Source organism: Pogoniulus pusillus, chromosome 24 (genome assembly GCF_015220805.1).
Source record: "Pogoniulus pusillus isolate bPogPus1 chromosome 24, bPogPus1.pri, whole genome shotgun sequence".
NCBI lineage: Eukaryota > Metazoa > Chordata > Aves > Piciformes > Lybiidae > Pogoniulus > Pogoniulus pusillus.
The window spans coordinates 9,931,522-9,948,219 of NC_087287.1; the positions used below are offsets into that span (position 1 = coordinate 9,931,522).

The 16,698-nt window shown below is 48.1% G+C and overlaps 1 long non-coding RNA gene across 1 annotated transcript; it reads left to right on the forward strand.

Moving 5' to 3' along the window:
* Positions 1-951: 951 nt before the first annotated feature.
* LOC135186322 (uncharacterized) lies at positions 952-12,015 on the forward strand. The gene is made up of 4 exons (XR_010306823.1): positions 952-1,127; positions 5,376-5,467; positions 6,085-6,181; positions 11,193-12,015. It is a non-coding gene; the product is annotated as an uncharacterized LOC135186322 (long non-coding RNA).
* Positions 12,016-16,698: the final 4,683 nt, after the last annotated feature.

Below are 16,698 nucleotides of genomic sequence, written 5' to 3' on the forward strand. Positions count from 1 at the left end.
GGGTATGAGGAGCAGGTCGAGGAAGCTCTTCTCCTCCTCTGCTCTGCCCTAGTGAAGCCACAGTCCAGTTCTGGGCTTCACAGCTCAAGAGGGACAGAGAACTACTGGAGAGAGTCTACTGCAGGCTATAAGATGTTGAGAGGCCTGGAGCATCTCTATGAGGAGGAAAGGCTGAGAGCCCTGAAGCAGTTTAGCCTGGAGAATCACAGGATGTCAGGGATTGGAAGGGACCCAAAGAGATCAGCCAGTCCAACCCCGAGAAGAACAGCCTGAAAAAGGATCTGCTCAATGCTCAGCAAGAGCTAAAGGGTGGGGGGCAAGCAGACAGGGCCAGACTCTTCTTAGTGGTGCCCAACAGCAGGATAAGGGGCAACAGGCACAAATTGGAATCTAGAAGGTTCCATCTGAACACATAGAGAAAATTCTTTGGTGTGAAGGTGCTGGAGCTGTGGAGCAGGCTGCCCAGACAGGTTGTAGAGTTCCCTTCTCTGGAGAGATTCCAAACCCAGCTGGACTCTGTGATCCTGGGCAAGCTGCTGTGGGTGTCACCACTTTAGCAGTGGGGCTGGACTGGATGCTCTCCGGAGGTCCAGTCTGTGAGCTGGTCCAACACTCCTCACCAGCAGTCACTGCTCCTCTTTCCATACCTGAGCGGCACCGCGGCTGCAGGACAGGGGCAGGGAGGGGGGAAACAGCGGGCAGCTGGAGCAGCAGCGCCGGAGCAGCCCAGCGCTGCTCGCCTCTCCCGGAGCCGGGAACAGGGACGGGCGCAGGGCGGGGGCGCAGGGTGCGGCCGGGGCTGGTCTTACCCTCGTAGGCTATGGGGGGCGCAGGTGCTGAGGTTAACGAGGCAGGAGGGAGAAAAGGGAGGAAGACGAAGGTAGGAGGATGGCGACGCCGCTGCCGGGGGGTGAGGGGAGGGATGAGGTCCAAGCTGGAGCCCCGGCACCGAGCCCGGCCCTGCCGTTCTTCACCTGGGAGGAGATGGAGCAGCGCAACGGGCGGGGGCCGTTGGCCAGGAGCGGGGGCTGGGGATCGAGAGGAAGGTGGACGACATCAGCCGCTTCTACCGGAGGCAGCCGGGAGGGGCCCGGCTCATCGGCAGCCACGCCGGGCAGGACGCCACGGTGAGCGGCGAGGGCCAGGGGGGGAGTTTGGTACTGGCCGCTTGGAGGTGCGGGGAGGAGGAGGCTGGGGCCCGGGAGGTGGCTTTCGGGTGGGACTCAAGAGGATGTAGAACCTTAGAACTGTTGAGGTTGGGTCATCAAGTGCAGCCACTCCCCTGGAGCTCACAGTCCCGCTACTACGAAGTCACTATCACTAAAGCACATCCCGCAGCACCACATCCACGTGGCTTTTAAATACCCCCAGGGATGGAGACTCCACCACCCTGGGCAGCCTGTTCCAATGCCTGATAAACCTTTTCTTGAAGAACACTTTCCCTAACAGTCAACTTGAACTTCCCCTGGCACAGCTTGAGCTCACTTCCTCTTGTACTATCTCTTGTTGTAGTGCCACCACTTACTCGGTGATCTTAAAGGTCTTCTCCACCTGAAACAACTCTCTGCTTTGTGAGAGTCTGCAGCATCAGGCAAGCAAAGAGGGTTAGCCCATGGGACAACTAGACTGGGACTATCCATCTAGCCATAAAGCCTTTAGGATTAGCTTTATCTTCTCATCAGCCTGGAGGAGAGGAGGCTCTGGAGAGAGCCTGTGGTGGCCTTTCAGTGCTTAGAGGGGGTCTGTAAGAAAGCTGTGAGGACAGGCATTTTAGCAGGGTGTGTTGTGACAGGACAAGGGGTGATGGTTTGAAACTAAAAGAAGGAAATTTAGAGTGGAGAGAAGGAAGGGATATTTTACACTGAGGGTGATAGGACCCTGACCCAGGTCATCCAGAGAGGTGGTAGATGCCCCATCCCTTGATGTGTTGCAGATCAGGTTGTTTAGAGCTCTACAGAGCAAGCTGTTGTAGTAGCTGACTGCAGGGGGGTTGGACTAGATGACCTTGAAAGATCCCCTTCGACCCAAACCATTCTATGACCTTGCATCTGCAGCTACTTGGAACTACAGTGATTGCTCACAGCCAGGGGAAAGTGGGGAAGCTGCCACAGCCCCATGGCAATGACAGCAGCTGCTTCTAGAAACATACCTTCAGGAAAGGCATTCCTCCTAAATGCCACCCTGCATAACCTGAAAGGAAAATCAAGAGGAGGCTTTCCCAAGCAGACTTTCAGGACTCTCTGTAGCTACTGCATGTGGTCCTTCTGACTTCTGGGGTGAACAAAAGTAAAAAGCCACTTAACAAGGGTCCAGATGCTGATAAGTTAGCATGTGGGCAGAAAGACTTCTGCTGATCACATTTCCTTGTCTGCCTGCTTTGTTTTTAATGCCATGGAAACTTGTGATGAACATGCACCAAAACAGTTTGAAAATTCCCTAAATACTTCCCTCCTGCTATATGCAGGAAGGGTAGAAAATAGTGGGAAATTAACACCTATACAAATCTGTGACAAATGGGATTGCTTCTGTCTTGTATTATTTTGAAAGGGAAAAAAAATTCCCCAAGAGTCATAGAATCAACCAGGTTGGGAGAGACCTCCAAGCTCATCCACTCCAACCTAGCACCCAGCCCTGGCCAATCAACCAGACCATGGCACTTAGTGCCTCATCCAGGCTTTGCTTCAACACCTCCAGGCACAGCAACTCCACCACCTCCCTGGGCAGCCCATTCCAATGCCAATCACTCTCTCTGGCAACAACTTCCTCCTAACATCCAGCCTAGACCTCCCCTGGCACAGCTTGAGACTGTGTCCCCTTGTTCTGTAGCTGGGTGCCTGGCAGAAGAGCCCAACCCCACCTGGCTACAGCCTCCCTTCAGGTAGTTGGTTGGCCAAAAAAATAGGACAGTGTAAGTTCAAATTCTAAACCTCAGCAGAAATAGGCACTTTCAAGGTGTCCTCTTTTTTTCCCCTTGGCCTCTGCAGAGGGCAGGAACTGCACTCCAGCAGCAGCTCTATTACCCAGTGGCTAAGCAGGACTAGCAAGGTTAGTTCAGATGTGCATCTCTCAGATATGATGCCCATTTGGAAGGCTGAGTTTGACTTCTTGCTACCCAAAATCTCTGGTAGACAAGAGATTCCCTTTGTATTTCCCTTTGCCCTGCTTTGAATAACTTGGTGGGGAATCAGGTAAGCTTTGGGGCTGCAGAAGCCACTTGTCCAAGTACTCCTCTGTGGCTCTTCCTCAGTTGGAAGGTTAAAATGAAATCTTGTTTTCATAAGCACCATCAGAGTGACAGACAGACCTAGAAATGTTTAGAGGTGTTGATCACAGAATAGTTTGGGCTGAAAGGGACCTCCAAAGGTCACCTAATCCAATTGCCCTGCAGTAAGCAGTGACATCTTCACCTAGATCTGCTTGGGCAGAGCCCTAGGAGGCATTTTAACCAGCAGTCAGTCAGTTGCTTTCTTGCTAAGTGGTTAGTGTGGCACTCAGAATGATGATTAGGTTTCTGGGGTCTTGTCTGCCTTATCCTTCAGGATTCTGCACTCCCTTTTTGTTTTCAAACAGCAGAAAGAAGCCCTGGTGATGAGGAAAGGCAAGGCAGTACTACCTATGCTGGCAGGTGGCATAAGCAGCAGCAGATTGTGGTGCTGAAGAGAGGAACGGTCCTCACCCAAGCTTCAGAGAGCTTGTCTTACCTCTGTGCAACCTCTTGAGGTCAGCAGGCACCCAGGCTTGTCACTGGTTGTCTGCGTGGGTGGCTCCTGACTTCACCCAGCAAGTTCCTGCAGCCCTAAAACGTCTGAGAGCATTCTCAGCACCGAGTAGCTGTTCAGGGGTCCTTGATTTCCAGTCTGACAGCCTCCCATTCAGCCCATGCCATCAGCAGTGATGATGACTTCTCCTTCACAGCTCTTCCTCCCTTCCTCTTTCCCACCTGCTTCCACTGCCACGCCTCTTACATCGCATTCACAAAGAGATACTGGGCAGCAAGTGTTGCTGCTTGTGCAGCCAAGGAGAGGGCAGCTGTGGGCCTTCAGCTCTTCATCTGAGCCAGCTCCTGCCCAGGGCTGTGTTGCACTCTGCCGTTCAGCTGAGCCTAAGGTGCCAGGGGGGTTGGTGCAGTGTTTGGTGGCTCTGCATGCCTTCTGCTAAACCCATTCCCTTCCACAGCTGGGTGATGAAGGCTTGAAAACAAGCAACAGGCTTGTCCTGCTTTGCCTCACTTGCTCCTAGAACAGTGTTCTGTCTCCTTTGGTTTGGGAAGGAGACTAGAAAGTCCATTAGTAAGCAGGAGGATGTGGATATAGGACCTGTTGCTCTTCCAACCCACAAGGGATCATTGGTCTAGTGCTTAGGTCACCCTGGAGTCCTGGGCAGACTCAGAATCATAGAATCAGTCAGGGTTGGAAGAGACCACAAGGATCATCTAGTTTCAAGCCCCTCTGCCATGGGCAGGGACACCTCACACTAGATCAGGCTGGCCAGAGCCCCATCCAGCCTGGCCTTAAACACCTCCAGGGATGGGGCTTTGACCACCTCCCTGGGCAACCTGTTCCACTGTCTCATCACTTTAATAGTGAAGAAATTCTTCCTAACATCCAATCTTTATCCATTTCCAGCTTTACTCCATTCTCCCCAGTCCTATCACTACCTGACATCCTAAAATGTCCCTCCTCAGCTTTCTTGTAGCCCTCTTAAGGTACTGAAAGGCCACAATAAGGTCACCTCAGAGCCTTCTCCTCTCTAAACTGCACAGCCCAAATTCCCTCAGTCTCTCCTCATAGAAGAGGTGCTCCAGCCCTCGAATCATCCTTGTGGCCCTTCTCTGGACACCCTCCAGCACACCCATATCCCTCTTGCAATAGGGGCTCCAGAACATGTTTCTGAATGCACAGATATTGGACATCAGGGTGAAGCTCTTTACTGTGAGGGTGGTGGAACACTGGAACAGGTTGTCCAGGGAGGTGGTGGAGGCAGCATCTCTGGAGACATTTAAAAGCAGGCTTTAATGAGACTGAGCAACCTGCTCTAGTTGCAGTGTTAGTGTTTACTGCTGGGGGGTTGGACTAGATGACCTCTAGAGGTCCCTTCCAACAAATGCATTCCATGCTTCTATATTTGCTTGTGCATTGCTCTACTAGGCATGAATGTTCAGTTTCATCTTTATTGTAACAAGCAATGGTGTGTGTGTGGGGGGGGGGGGGGAACTGTTATTAGCTCATGGTCACTTGGATTGCTCCAAGTGATTCCATTCAGCAAAAGCTACAGGAGCTGAACAGAGATTTTCTTGTACACAGCAAATGAAACTTACAAAACTATTTCAGCAAGTGTCATTTATTTTCTTCTTCTGTTGTCTTTGGTTTTGGTAGGACCTGGCCTGGATGCTGACCTTCTAGATCAGATTGTCTTTTACTCATGGATTACTACTAAGGAGTCTCCTGGCATATTATTTTATATTCAGGTGATATCTCTTCAGAAGGTTCCTCAGGCTTCCTCTCCTTCTTTCTCTCTGTCCCTACCTGCCTTTCTTTGCCTTTGCTCATCTTTCAGTGTTCTCCTTTTATTACCTCTTTTTTTTGCTTTGTAATTCCCTAAAATTAAGACTCTCTGATGTCTCATTTTTGGCCCTGGCAGCAAAGAGAATTCACAGAGTGTTGACCAAATTAAGAAACACCTTGCATGACATTCAGTGCTTTGGGTGTTGGGTCTGCTACTAGTTAGAGAAAGAGAACATTTAAGAAGAGCAGCTCAGCCTGGGCTTGCAAATGCCCAGACATTAACCAGCAGCATTGGCTGGAATGGACAATGTGCTCTCCACTTGGATTACTTCACTGATTCTAATCAGTTTGCTCCTTGGCTACAGATAAAACAAGATGAATACCAGACTATGTCATGCTCATAGCAAAACATATGAAATAATCATGAGTTTTGTAATGAAGTATGAAACTTCCAGGGTTTGGAAGTCCTTCCAGGTGCTGGATTAGCAGGGCTGGTGCTCAGAGCTGTGTTTCTAAGCTTGGCTGTGCTGTTCTTCCTCTTCCTTCCCTGTTACTGAATTCTGGCCTCTTCTCTGGACAGGATGCTGGAGAGCAGCTGGTTTGTCTGGGTGTCACAGAGGAACCATATCCCTGTGGATATTTACTGTGACAAAAACCTGGAGTGGGTGCCTACTCAGGTAAGGTATTTTCCATTCTTAAGCATCGTGGCCATGCAAACTCCAAGCATAAGACAAGCAGCATTAAGGGTGAAAAGCTGCTGGTACCTGGGAAGTGAAGGACAGCAGCATAGCAGGGTTCAGTTATGGTAGAATGAAGGAGGGCAGCAATGACAAGTTTGTGGGCAATCTAAGGCCAAAGCTGGGTCACAGCTCTGTTTCTTAAAGACACCAAGACACCTACCTCCCCACTTACTGCATCACTCTCTCTTGGACCTTGATTGCTGATGCAGAGGTGGAAGATTGTGTGTCTTGCTTCTGTTGAGCAATTTCACACTGGTAGAATGCCAGTGTGGTGTCCCCTCCTTGCAGAGTCCAGCAGCAAAGTCTGCCCACCACAGAAGCACTCTGCAGTCGCTGCTTTTCCTGCAGATGTAGGTTTGAGAAGACCTAGAAGGAACTTTTGCCTCTGTTCACATGAATTCACAGGTGCACAGAGCCAAGCCCTAGGTTGTGTTAGTCAGTCCACATACATCTGCTGGTCCACAAAGCTGAAGGACTATGATCCCCAGCTTCTTAACAGAGCAGAGCAGCAGAGGATACCATGCTCCTTAGGCAACAGGGAAAGGCAGGGGCTGAACAATCAGAGCAGGCAGAAACTCTTTGCCAGCTGTCTGAGTAAATATGGCCAAAAGCATTTCTGAGCCTATGTGTCAAGTCAGATGATGGCCTGGTACAGCTGCACACATTTAACTTCATGCCAGAGTCCTAGCAGTCTTTCAGGTACTCCTCCTGTGGAGGGTTTAATGTTTAACGCATTTGCTTATGTGAAGGTCTTTCAACTTGCACAGGATTTTGACTTATCAGTGGTCCAGCAATGTGCTTAAATCATAGTAAGTTAAAATAAACTACATCTCATGCTAGGAGCAGAGCAGCTGCAAGGTGCAGTGCAACAACATAAACGTCTTTGCCACTATTGTTCTCCAGAGCATCTTCACCCTCACAATGCCAGGCAGCCCCAGGTGTCAGGAAAAAAGTGTTTCACAATGTCCTGTCCAACTCCCTGGGGTCTGCCCAGCCCCTGGTACTCTGGAGGACTTTTATCTACTAGTCTCATCCTAGAACAGTGCTGTATCTTACTGAGTTCATGAAATAAAGCTCAAATCACAGAGTGTGGTGGGGGTTGGTCTCTTCTGCCAGGCAACCAGCAACAGAACAAGGGGACACAGCCTCAAGTTGTGCCAGGGGAAGGTACAGGCTGGATGTTAGGAGGAAGTTGTTGGCAGAGAGAGTGATTGGCATTGGAATGGGCTGCCCAGGGAGGTGGTGGAGTCACTGTCCCTGGAGGTGTTGGAGCAAAGCCTGGATGAGGCACTTAGTGCCATGGTCTGGTTGATAAGATAGGGCTGGGTGCTAGGTTGGACTGGGCAATTGTGGAGGTCTCTTCCAACCTGGTTGATGCAGTGCAGTTTCCTGATGGCTGCCATCCCCACTGCCAAAGCTGCCATTACAAATGTCCTTCCCCTCCTAAAATGGTGGGGATCCTTAGTTGGTGTTAGCATTGGTGAAAGGTTGGACTGGATGATCTTAGAGGTCTCTTCCAACCTGACATTCTCTAACTTCAAGAGATCCAAACAGCCCATGAAGCACTGAGCCTAACCCAAATCCTGCAAGTCCCTAACACTAACTGACCCTTACCCCACTCCTAGCAGGCTCAAACCCTAACCCCAGCCTATTCAAACAAATAGATTGATGTTTTTTTGACTAAGTGACTTTTTTACTTCCCATGTCTTGATTCATTACATGATATTGTCACTTGAGAAGCTCATTCATGCTGTATAGTTAGAGAATGTTTCTAAGCATCCTAGGAATTGGGGGAGGGAGTAAAATTCCTTGCTTCCCAGTGAGGTTTGCATCTGGAAATGAACCTGAACAGTTGAAGTACAAATAAAAAAATCAGGTGAAGAAGGTGGGATAATAAATCTAATAGCTTAAGCTCATTAAGGCAGTTTTGAGAGTTCAAGAGTAAATTGGAATACTTATGGGGGCTCAGATTTGGCTCTGGCAGGCTTGAGGCAAGTCAAAGGTTAATGCAGGTACTTGAGATCACATTTGAGAGGAGACAATATCTTCATTAATTAGTAAGAGACTCTTTGTCTGAAGCAAGACCCATCCTGAGTATGCATTCAGATGCTGAAATGAATATACAACTTTTGGAAAGGGGAGCAAATAAATTAGCTGGTGATACTCTAAGACCACTTTCTCACTAAAATGAGAGCAATGAGGTTAATTAATAGCCAGCTGGCCTGGTGGAGAGAAAGTGCCTGATTAGATAACAAATGGACTTTGTGTAGTTTGTGCCATGCTCGGTGCTGACTTGTAATTAAAAACCTTTAACCCAGTACAGTCAGCCAGGATGTGGAAAAGATTTGCTCTCACCCCATTTTGTGCATGGACACACTTGGAAAACATGAACTTGTGTTTAGAGGTTACCAGAATAAAGAGTGATTTCCAAACCCTGGGAGTAAAAGAAGCAATTCATCTCTCCTATGAGGAAAGACTGAGGGAGTTGGGGCTGCCCAGTCTGGAGAGGAGAAGGCTCCAAGGTGACTTTATTGTGGCCTTCCACTCTCTTAAGGGGACCTACAAGAAAGCTGGGGAGGGACTTTTTAGGATGTCAAGTAGTGACAGAACTAGGGGTAATGGAGCAAAGCTAGGAAGGAGTAGATTCAGCCAGGATGTTAGGAAGAAGTTCTTCACCATCAGGGTGGTGAGACAGTGGAACAAGTTGTCCAGGGAGGTATTGGAAGTCCCATCCCTAGAAGTGTTTAAGGCCAGGCTGGATGTGGCTCTAGACAGCCTGATCTAGTGTGAGGTGTCCCTGCCCATGGCAGGGGGGTTGGAACTGGATGATCCTTGTGGTTCCTTCCAACCCTGACTGCTTCTATGATTCTAATTCCCGAGAAGCCTGGGGGAGAAGTAAGCAGCAAAGCAGGACTCAGGATGCTATCAGCTGGTCACAAAGACTATGTTAAAAAAAAAAACCACAACCTTTCCAAATTACCTTAAGCAGTCTTTGAAAATTGTTTCCTTGGTTAGATGAGAGGTTTTGAAGAGCAACATTTGGCCCTTTGGCAGCACCGAGCTTCTAGAGCAGTCTGCAGCCAGGAACCCTGCAAATCAAAACGCTGCAATAAAAGGCTGCAAATGTTTTCATCAGTTGAGAACCCCTCGGTGTGCAAAGAGGCTGAAACAAAGGTGAGCTGAAAGGCTGTAGAGAAGTGTGGCACAAAGCCAAAGCAATGTGGATCAATGCCAGGGAAAACAAGGAGGAGCTGCCAAATATTCCCCAGTTATCTTCAACCGATCTTACCAGCATGGGAGGTGGATGAAAGGATGCCTGTGCTACCTCAGGATAACATTTAACAGCTTGATGAGATTCTAGCAAGAAGATAGCAGAGAGAGGACCAAAGAAAGAAGCATTTACAAATTAGTTACACAACCCAACAGAAAAGCAGTAAAAAAAAAAAACAAACCCAAGACTCTTGCACAACAAAAAAGTCCAGAATATGAAAACAGAGAGGCAGTGAAATGAGCATCACCACTAAAGAACCTTCTCTGCATGTGAGGAACGATGGAAAGAACAACAACAAAAATTCAACTGGCTTGCAGCAACCCTGAAAGGCAAATTCTATTGTTTTCCAGTGGTCAGATCCTGGAATTGGAGGTCCAGGACTGACTATTTCCACTGGAAATAATGTTGAAAGTTTGGGTTTTAAATGAAGTTTTGTCAGGTTTTTTTTGGTCTGATAAATTCTCTCTGTTCTAAGGAATTTCTATGTGCATGACAAATTTGGGGTTACACATGGAGAGAGAGAGAGATCTTACATGTGGAGAAAGAGATTTTACACAGAGAAAGATAAACAGAGCTTTTACACATGGAGTGATATGCATAGATACCTTTTACATGCAGAGAGACACACACAGACATTTCACACGTGGAGAGATATGCAAATATAGAATCAACCAGGTTAGAAGAGAGCTCCAAGCTCATCCAGTCCAACCTAGCACCCAGCCTTGGCCAGTCAACCAGACCATGGCACTAAGTGCCTCATCCAGGCTTTGCTCCAACACCTCCAGGGATGGGGACTCCACCACCTCCCTGGGCAGCCCATTCCAATGCCAATCACTCTCTCTGCCAATAACTTCCTCCTAACATCCAGCCTGGACCTCCCCTGGCACAACTTGAGACTCTGTCCCCTTGTTCTGTTGCTGGGTGCCTGGCAGAAGAGACCAACCCCACCTGGCTACAACCTCCCTTCAGGTAGCTGTAGACAGCTCTGCCCTGAGCCTCCTCTGCTGCAGGCTGCACACCCCCAGCTCCCTCAGCCTCTCCTCACAGGGCTGTGCTCCAGGCCCCTCACCAGCTTTGTTGTCCTTCTCTGGACACCTTCCAGCACCTCAACATCTCTCTTGAATTGAGGAGCCCAGAACTGGACACAGCACTCAAGGTGTGGCCTGAGCAGTGCTGAGCACAGGGGCAGAAGAACCTCCCTTGTCCTACTGGCCACACTGCTCCTGAGCCAGCCCAGGATGCCATTGCCTCTGCTGCCCACCTGGGCACACTGCTGCCTCCTCTTCAGCTACTATCTACCAGCACCCCCAGGTCCCTTCTGCCTGGCTGCTCTCAGCCACTCTGTCCTCAGCCTGTAGCACTGCTTGGGGCTGTTGTGGCCCAAGTGCAGAACCTTGCACTTGGCCTTGTTCAATCTCATCCCATTGGCCTCTGCCCACCCATCCAGCCTGGCAAGGTCCCTCTGCAGGGCTCTCCTACCCTCCAACATGGGGAGAGAGATATATGTATTTTTACACGTGGAATGATATTATTTTTTGTTTTCATATGCAGAGTTAGATACTAAGTGAATTAAAGAAGCACATTCATTGTCTTCTCTGTTATAAAGCTGAATGGTAAATATTTTTTTAAATCTTTTTAAATTTTAAATAATTTTTTTTTTAATCTTCATCTTTACAGAAAGAAAAACTCTATTAAAATGTTGTCAGATCTTAGCAAATCTTTTACAGTATCATGCCACTGTTTATGTCCCTGAAGTGCTGAAGCTGATCCTCATCCTGCAGCCTTCACAAACATCTACACAGAAGCCCATCAGATGATAACATTGCTCAAAAAAACCCAAAGCTTGTGACTTGTCTGTTTTAAATCCAAAGAGCATTTAGGAGAAGCAGCGAGGGTCAAAAGCAACCTGGGCTCTGCACACACACAGAGTAAGTAAAGCAAAGCAAAGGAGCAGAAATCTCTTTCCAACTTCTCCCCACAAAGCCAAGGGCATTTTCAAGACCCTGTAGGCAAGATGGGAGCTGGGATTAGGCACAGCTATGTGGTTTCACCTCCTTTGTGTGAACCACTCCTGATTCTTCTCCCTCACTTCAAGCCATACGAAAAGCTCCTCTGGAATTCTTTGCTTCTTTAACTGGGTTTGGAAGAAAGATTGAAGGGAAAAAATGCAAGCAAGGCAAAATATGTTCGACTTCTGTTAAAGATTACACCTTCAGGCAGAGCAGGTATTGCACAACTTAAAGCAGCACTGGTTTGGCCAGCTTGTTTGCCAGGGTCTAAGTACCTGTGGCTTGAGCAGAGCAGGTCTGGAACAGGTCGTGCAGACCTCTGCTTGGGCAGGGGTCAGCCCTGTGTCATTTGGGCAGCGCTTCACTAAAGGAATGGACAAAAGTTGATGTTTGGTCCCACAGGCAGCTCACTCTGCACTTATTTCTTTGATCTACGGCACCAAAGACAATGCTGGTGTGAAGAAACGTTCCACTGAGCTCTTTGCTGAAGGCAGGGAGGAATGGACACGGTCTACAAGGCTGAAATAGCTGCAGTGGACTGGATAAAGCAAGTGGAAGGGGAAGTGAGAGATGGGTCTCTGCCTCCTAGAGACCCTCACAGGCCAAGTATGGAAAATGAGTTCTTCCACAAGAACTCAGCTCCTGGCTTCTCCACACTTTTCCAGTGGCAGCCCCAGCAGCACCTGTGAGTGAAAGCCAAGGGTAGAGCTGAAGACTCTCCCAACTACCACTGCAGGGCAAGCTGCCTTAAGGCATTTTGGTTTTCCTATAGCTGGGGAGAGCTGAAGCAGCCAACTTTACCTGTAAACAGTATCCTCATTCTTCAATAACTCTTAGAAAACATAAGCAAAAGGTCAAAGATCAATTCCTGGAACTTCAGGGTATAAAACAGGGAAGAAATTACTCTTCCCCAGCTATGTGTTTGCAGTAGAGTGCTTCCATTTGTGTGTCAGCACTGTCGTTGTCAAGCCTGAATCAATCACGGTGAGACTGGGGGAAAGAACAAGCAAAGCAATAAAAACCAACTCACAACAAACTTCCCTGCATTAGTCCAGGTTTTAAAATGGTGACTTCTGTGAGGAATGAGCAAAGAATAAAAACAGCAAACCTACATAAAGCATTTTTTGTGATTTATCACTGTTGGAAGCATAAAAACAATGGAAAACTACTGAGCCAAATCACAGGCTCTCAAAAAAAAAAGGAGGAAATTAAGTTTTCTTCTGACTTATTCCATTAACTGGGTCATCAGAGCCAATTTTGTTTGACAGCAACCCAGAAAAAAAAAAAAAGTCTTTTTATACTCTTGGATGAGATGGATTAAGATCAAGGTGAACACTCCCAAGGTTTTCAAGTAGCTACAAAGACACTGCCTGCCAAGTTCTCTCAAAAATGAGCACCAGAAAAAAGGCAAAGCAGCTGCTGTGCACTGAGTGGTGTTGTCTGTTTGCTGCCAAGGTAAAGAGCAACACAGCATCGCTCAGTGAAGCAGGTCAGGCTGCAACTTCAAGGCTGAAAAGTGCCACCATTAACCCTCTAACAGTATTAGGACTCTCCTCAGTTCAGCTACTTCACTCTGCTAGGCAGGATGGAAACACTATTTGAGGGTTTTCCACTTTAAAAGTACAACTCAGTTTAGCAATTTTTAGTGTGTGACCTGAAAGTGAAATATCAACACAGCTCCCAAGGGCTTGTTTGCTCTCGGACTGCAGAGCAGGGTCGAAGTTTGACCTAAGGCAGAACTCCACCATGACAAAGATCAAGCTTTGATTGCACAACTGAATCATAGAGGCTCCAAAGTAGCAATCCAGGCTGCAAAAGTGTCATTGTCACCAAGGAGCTGAACACCAAGATACCGGACTTGTTTTTGCACCACTGCCTCGTTGTTTAGCCTGGAGTAGCTTCATAGAAGCAGTCAGGGTTGGAAGGATCAGCCAGTTCCAACCCTCCCTGCCATGCCCAGGGACACCCTACCCTAGAGCAGGCTGCACACAGCCTCAGCCAGCCTGGCCTTAAGCACCTCCAGCCGTGGGGCCTCAACCACCTCCCTGGGCAACCCATTCCAGGCTCTCACCACTCTCATGCTGAACAACTTCCTCCTCATGTCCCACCTGAACCTGCTCACCTCCAGCTTTGCTCCATTCCCCCCAGTCCTGCCACTCCCTGACAGCCTCAAAAGTCCCTCCCCAGCTTTTTTGTAGGCCCCCTTCAGATACTGGAAGGCCACAAGAAGGTCACCTGGGAGCCTCCTTTTCTGCAGACTGAGCAGCCCCAACTCTTTCAGTCTGTCCTCACACGAGAGGTGCTGCAGCCCTCTGAGCATCCCCACACCATGAAAATATGGAACCCTTCACAACCCCTGGCAAACACCAGGCTTCTTCAGGAATCCTCTGTAGTCTAAATGATGCATTCCCACAACTGAAATTATCCTGAGCTAGAACAGAACCTCCAAACTTCTGACATGGGAGAAGTTTTCACAGGAAAAGTCCATTGATAGTTTGTTAGCAAGACAGAAGAGAAAGGGAATGTGACAGGTGTCTTGTAGGTAGCCTAAATGGCTACTTGTGCTATGACAGAACAGCACAAATTATAAAGGCCTTTACCTCTCAACCTGGATTCAAGTGCCAAGTGTGAATTTAGCATTTTTACCTTGGAGTGCTGGTGGACAGCAAGTTCTGCATGGGCCAGCCATGTGTCCTTCTGGCCAAGAGGGCCAGTGGCATCCAGGGGTGCAGCAAGAAAAGTGTGTCCAGCAGGTCTAGGGAGGTTCTGCTTCTCCTCTACTCTGCCCTAGTGAGACCACACCTGGAATACTATGTCCAGATGTCCCAGTTCAAGAGAGACAGGGAGCTGCTGGAGAGAGACTAGCAGAGAGCCTTGAGGATGACTGGAGGACTTGAGCATCTCCCCTATGAAGAGAGACTGTGAAACCTGGAGCTGCTTAGTCTGGAGAAAAGACTGAGAGAAGATCTCATCAATCTCTATAAACATCTGAGGGGTGGGTGTCAAGTGGAGGGGGCAAATCTCTTTTCAGTGGTCAGCAGCAATAAGCCAAGGAGCAACAGCTACAAATTGGAACATAGAAGGTTTCACCTCAACACAAGGTGAAACTTCCTTACAGTGAGGGTGATGGAGCACTGAAACAGGTTGCCCAAAGAGGTTGTGGAGTCTCCTTCTCTGGAGACTTTCAAAACCTGCCTGGGTATATTCCTGTGTGGACTACCCTGGGTGATCCTGCTTTAGCAGGGGGGTTGGACTGTATGACCTCTGGTGGTCCCTTCTGACCTCTAAGGTTCTCTGATTCTGTAGTTACTGACAGACAAAAAGCACAAACCCAGAAATCTGGCAAAACTGCCTCCATTTCATTTACTCTCATCAAAACAGAACCTTAGTTCTTTTCCCAGCTCTGCCCAAAACCAGCCTTATGCAACTGCTTAAGTTACCTCATCAACAACAGTCAAGGCTGTGCTCAAGTTGAACTCTGCATGTCATGAGCTGTGTCATGATCACACAATTGTGAGCCCAAATATTGGTTCAGATTAAGTTCTAGAATGTTGTAAGGAAAGGTTGGACTTCAGCCTGCACTGCTTATCTGCATATAATCCACTGCCAACGAGAGAAAAGAACATCAGAACATATCACTGGATCCATGCACCTCTGCAGCACTGTTTTAAAGTCCCAAACCACACAGCAAGCAAAACTCCCAAGTGCAGAAAGGATCACAGAATGGTTTGAGTTGGATACCTCAAGTTGCTCAGCGCCCCAAGTAAACTGACCTGGTATGTTTGCACCTCCCATCTCTCTGGGTAACCTGGGCTAGCATTTTACCACCTTCAGCATGAAACCTTTCTTCTTTCCACTCTAAATCTCCCCCTTTTAGTGCCAAAGCATTGCCACATGTCCTGTTGCAACAAGCCCTGCTCAAAAGCCTGTCCCTGTCTTAACAGTACCAAAAGGCCACAAGAAGGTGGCCTCCATAGAGTCTTCTCCAGGCTGAAACAACCCCAACCCTCTCAGCCTATCCTCATGGTGATTCACATGTCTGATTTTAAGTACAATGAGCAGCCAGCCTCTTCCTCCAAGAGGAGTAACAAGCATCTAACACTACTTAGCAAACCAGCACACTTGATTCAATGGACACTGGAGTCCTGGATACCTACACACTGCCTAAGACAAAATTTCTCTCAGTGGCTTTTGCTGGGTGATGAGTAAGATGGGATCAGTGAAGGAATTCAAGGCTTATGTTTTCCAACACACAAAGCAGGGAATGTCTGATCCAAACCCACCTCACCTTTTCCCTGGAGAAGCTTAAGCAATCCCATACACTCACTCAACCCCTGGCAAAGCCCTCTTCAACAAATGTCCATGGAGCTTCTGGAATCTGCTCATGGCTTTCGGCTGCACAAGTCCAAGCATCTTGGGAAAGGAGAGAAAACAACCTGGGGATAAAAGGGAAGGGCCCAAGAGGAGAGGTACTGCCCTAGAAGCTGTCATTTCAGGGATGTATGTTCCAAATCCATTCCCACTTCCACTGTTACAGACACACATCTCAAATAGATCATTAGTGGGGAAACGTTGAGCAATTCTCCTTCACACAGCTGAGAACTGCACTGCAGGGACCTGCCAAAGGAATGTTTTATTTGACTTGAACAGCACACAAAGTCAAAAGAGGAGTGGGGCTCTGTCATGCCCTGTCATGCCAACAGCCTTCTGATTCTGAAGGTAAGTGCATAAATGCATCTACCATCTTGTTCAGTTGAAGAAACAGCATTATTGTCCTTCCAGTGTAGCCCAACCCTCTCAGTCAAGCTTTACTATCCAGTGCTTGCCATGGGTGGCTGAGCAGCACAGAACTCGGGTCAGTCTCATCATCAGCTACACTAAAACGGTGAGTTCCCAAAACAAAGGCAGCTGCAGAAGGTACACACTACATACCCAGCCCATTCTTTGTCTTGGCACCACTGCAAACATTTCCTCTCCCTTCTCACCCCTTAGCACTTGAATTTCCTTTCAGCTTTGATGACATTCAAATTCCAGCCTAACTCCTACTCTGATGCAACTTATGGTAGAATTCATTACTGCTAATCTTATTTATCAGCATGTATGAAATGAATCAAACAGCTTCCATATTAAAACACTCCACTAAACTCTCCACACGTTCATGTCACAGTGCTCTT